Raw genomic sequence first — 5,169 nt, 5'->3', positions numbered from 1 at the left:
TCCTGTTTGGCATATTTTTTCCTATCCTGTAAAGATGATTTTCAGAAAAAAGAACTAATTATTTTACAGCTAGAATATTTACTCAGTGATGCTTACACAGTAAATCTCAGTTAACTTAGTGTACTAATATGCAATATACTTTTGTTTTTCACTGCACTAAGTCTTCGTTGCTACACACGGGTTTTATTTAATTGTGGCAAGCAGGGGCTACTCCCTAGTTATGGTGCTGGGCTTTTCATCCATCTGGTTTCTCTTATTGTAGAGCACAAGCTCTAGGGCACTCAGCCTTCACTAGTTGTGGTGCGTGGGCTTAGTTGCCCCACAGCAGGTGAAATCTTCTCAGATCAGGGATCAGACCCGGTTCCCCTGCATTGGCACATGGATTCTTAACGACTGGACTGCCAGGGAACAAACTGAAAGTCACTCGGTTGTGTCCAACTCTTTGTAACCCTATGGACTATACAGTCCATGGAATTCTCCAGGCCAGAATACTAGCGTGGGTAGCCTTTCCCTTCTGCAGGGGATCTTCCCAACCCAGGAATCGAACCCAGGTCTCCCACATTGCAGGCAGATTCTTTACCAGCTGAGTCACAAAGGAAGCCCAAGGATACTGGAGTGGGTAGCCTATCCCTTCTCTAGGTGGATCTTCCCAACCCAGGAATCGAACCTCAGTCTCTTGCATTGCAGGCGGATTCTTTACTAACTGTGCTATCAGGAAAGTACTGCAATATACTTTTATGAAATTTGTAATATTTTCACATGCCTACTAAAAGTAACGCAAAGCCTATTTCAAATGCTAATTTAGAAATGCTGTTGTTCATTTGCATTCTCACATGCATCCTTGATACCAGTACCTGCATTTCACAAGAGTCAGTCAACAGCACAACTGTACTGAAGACATCATCTTCACCTTTCCCTAAGTGGTTTGAGAGACAGCAATTTTTTTTCCAGATTATTTATTGGCTGTGATGGGTCTTTGTTGCTGTGCAGGCTTTCTATAGTTGCAATGAGCGTGGGCTTCTCATCGTGGTGATTTCTCTTGTGGAACACAGGATCTAGGGCGTGCGGGTTTCACTAGTTACAGCTGGTAAGCTCAGTAATTGTGGCACTTGGGCTTAGTTGCTTCAGGGTAGGTGGGATTTTCCTGGACCAAGGATCGAACCAATGTCCCTTGGACTGCAAGGTGGATTCTTAACCACTACACCAGCAGGGAAGAGCTAGAGATGGCAATTTTTAAAGCCCTAATAGTACTCAATATGGCGGCAAATTTGGAAAACTCAGCAGTGGCCACAGGACTGGAAAAGGTCAGTTTTCATTCCAATCCCAAAGAAAGGCAATGCCAAAGAATGTTCAAACTACCGCACAATTGTACTCATCTCACATGCTAGTAAAGTCACGCTTAAAATTCTCCAAGCCAGGCTTCAGTAATACGTGATCCATGAACTTCCCGATATTCAAGCTGGTTTTAGAAAAGGCAGAGGAACCAGAGATCAAATTGCCAACATCTGCTGGATCATCGAAAAAGCAAGAGAGTTCCAGAAAAACATCTATTTCTGCTTTATTGGCTATGCCAAAGCCTTTGACTGTGGATCACAATCAACTGTGGAAAATACTGAAAGAGATGGGAATACCAAACCACCTGACCTGCCTCTTGAGAAACCTATATGCAGGTCAGGAAGCAACAGTTAGAACTGGGCATGGAACAACAGACTGGCTCCAAACAGGAAAAGGAGTACATCAAGGTTATATATTGTCACCCTGCTTATTTAACTTCGATGCAGAGTACATCATGAGAAATGCTGGGCTGGAAGAAGCACAAGCTGGAATCAAGATCGCTGGGAGAAATATCAATAACCTCAGATATGCAGATGACACCATCCTTATGGCAGAAAGTGAAGAGGAACTCAAAAGCCTCTTGATGAAAGTGAAAGAGGAGAGTGATAAACTTGGCTTAAAGCTCAACATTCAGAAAACTAAGATCATGGCATCTGGTCCCATCCCTTCATGGGAAATAGATGGGGAAATAGTGGTAACAGTGGCTGATTTTATTTTTCTGTGCTCCAAAATCACTGCAGATGGTGATTGCAACCATGAAATGAAAAGACACTTATTCTTTGGAAGAAAAGTTATGACCAACCTAGACAGCATATTAAAAAGCACAGAAATTACTTTGCCTACTAAGGTCCATCTAGTCAAGGCTATTGTTTTTCCTGTGGTCGTGTATGGATGTGAGAGTTGGACTATAAAGAAAGCTGAGCACCGAAGAATTGATGCTTTTGAACTGTAGTATTGGAGAAGACTCTTGAGAGTCCCTTGGACTGCAAGGCGATCTAATCAGTCCATCCTAAAGGAGATCAGTCCTGGGTGTTCATTGGAAGGACTGATGTTGAAGTTGAAACTCCAATACTTTGGCCATTTGATGCGAAGAGTTGACTCATTTGAAAAGACCCTGATGCTGGGAAAGATTGAGGGCAGGAGAAGAAGGGGATGACAGAGGATGAGATGGTTGGATGTCATCACCAACTCGATGGACATGGGTTTGGGTGGACTGCTGGAGTTGGTGATGGACAGGGAGGCCTGGTGTGCTGTGTTTCGAGTCCAAAGAGTTGGACACAATAGAGTGACTGAACTGAACTAAACTGAATCTGGTAGTATCACTGGAAACTTCATCCCAGTCTACGAGTATTTATTTGCCTAACTTGAGTATTATAGGGGACTGGAATGCAAAAGTAGGAAGTCAAGAAACACCTGGAGTAACAGGCAAATTTGGCCTTGGAATACGGAATGAAGCAGGGCAAAGGCTAATAGAGTTTTGCCAAGAGAACACACTGGTCATAGCAAACACCCTCTTCCAACAACACAAGAGAAGACTCTACACATGGACATCACCAGATGGTCAACACCAAAATCAGATTGATTATATTCTTTGCAGCCAAAGATGGAGAAGCTCTATACAGTCAGCAAAAATAAGACCGGGAGCTGACTGTGGCTCAGATCACGAACTCCTTATTGCCAAACTCAGACTTGAAGAAGTAGGGAAAACCACTAGACCATTCAGGTATAACCTAAATCAAATCCCTTATGATTATACAGTGGAAGTGAGAAATAGATTTAAGGGACTAGATCTGATAGAGTGCCTGATGAACTATGGACGGAGGTTCCTGACATTGTACAGGAGACAGGGATCAAGACCATCCCCATGGAAAAGAAATGCAAAATAGCAAAATGGCTGCCTGAGGAGGCCTTACAAATAGCTGTGAAAAGAAGAGAAGCAAAAAACAAAAGAGAAAAGGAAAGATATAAGCATCTGAATGCAGAGTTCCAAAGAATAGCAAGGAGAGATAAGAAAGCCTTCCTCAGTGATCAGTGCAAAGAAGTAGAGGAAGACAATAGAATGGAAAAGACGAGATCTCTTCAAGAAAATTAGAGATACCAAGGGAACATTTCATGCAAACATGGGCTCGATAAAGGACAGAAATGGTATGGACCTAACAGAAGCAGAAGATCTTAAGAAGAGGTGGCAAGAATACACAGGAGAACTGTACAAAAAACATCTTCACGACCCAGATACTCACGATGGTGTGATCACTCACCTAGAGCCAGACATCCTGGAATGTGAAGTCAAGTGGGCCTTAGAAAGCAAAACTATGAACAAAGCTAGTGGAGGTGATGGAATTCCAGTGGAGCTATTTCAAATCCTGAAAGATGATGCTGTGAAAGTGCTGCACTCAATATGCCAGCAAATTTGGAAAACTCAGCAGTGGCCACAGGACTGGAAAAGGTCAGTTTTCATTCCATTCTCAAAGAAAGACAATGCCAAAGAATGCTCAAACTACTGCACAATTGCACTCATAATGGCAACCCACTCCAGTACTCTTGCCTGGAAAATCCCATGGACGGGGCCTGGTGGGCTGCACTCCATGGGGTCACTAGGAGTCGGACACAACTGAGCGACTTCACTTTCACTTTTCACTTTCATGCATTGGAGAAGGAGATGGCAGCCCACTCCAGTGTTCTTGCCTGGAGAATCCCAGGGAAGAGGGAGCCTGGTGGGCTGCCGTCTATGGGGTCGCACAGAGTCGGACTCGACTGAAGCGACTTAGCAGCAGTAGCAGCACATGCTAGTAAAGTAATGCTCAAAATTCTCCAAGCCGGGCTTTAGCAATATGTGAACCGTGAACTTCCCGATGTTCAAGCTGGTTTTAGAAAAGGCAGAGGAACCAGAGATCAAATTGCCAACATCTGCTGGATCTTCGAAAAAACAAGAGAGTTCCAGAAAAACATCTATTTCTGCTGTATTGGCTATGCCAAAGCCTTTGACTGTGGATCACAATAAACTGTGGAAAATTCTGAAAGAGATGGGAATACCAGACCACCTGACCTGCCTCTTGAGAAACCTATATGCAGGTCAGGAAGCAACAGTTAGAACTGGACATGGAAGAACAGACTGGTTCCAAAAAGGAAAAGTAGTACATCAAGGCAATATATTGTCACCTGCTTATTTAACTTCTATGCAGAGTACATCATGAGAAATGCTGGGCTGGAAGAAGCACAAGCTGGAATCAAGATTGCTGGGAGAAATATCAATAACCTCAGATATGCAGATGACACCATCCTTATGGCAGAAAGTGAAGAGGAACTCAAAAGCCTCTTGATGAAAGTGAAAGAGGAGAGTGAAAAAGTTGACTTAAAGCTCAACATTCAGAAAACTAAGATCATGGCATCTGGTCCCATCCCTTCATGGCAAATAGATGGGGAAACAGTGGAAACAGTGTCAGACTTTATTTTTGGGGCTCCAAAATCACTGCAGATGGTGATTACAGCCATGAAATTAAAAGACACTTACTCCTTGGAAGGAAAGTTATGAGCAACCTAGATAGCATATTAAAAAGCAGAGACATTACTTTGTCAACAAAGGTCCGTCTAGTCAAGGCTATGGTTTTTCCAGTGGTCATGTATGGATGTGAAAATTGGACTGTGAAGAAAGCTGAGCGCCGAAGAATTGATGCTTTTGAAGTGTGGTGTTGGAGAAGACTCTTGAGAATCCCTTGGACTGCAAGGAGATCCAACCAGTCCATCCTAAAGGAGATCAGTCCTGGGTGTTCACTGGAAGGACTGATGCTAAAGCTGAAACTCCAGTACTTTGGCCACCTCATGCGAAGTGTTGAC

This window comes from Capra hircus, chromosome 25 (assembly GCF_001704415.2).
Source record: "Capra hircus breed San Clemente chromosome 25, ASM170441v1, whole genome shotgun sequence".
NCBI classification, from domain to species: domain Eukaryota; kingdom Metazoa; phylum Chordata; class Mammalia; order Artiodactyla; family Bovidae; genus Capra; species Capra hircus.
Note: the sequence above shows the minus strand (reverse complement) of the source record.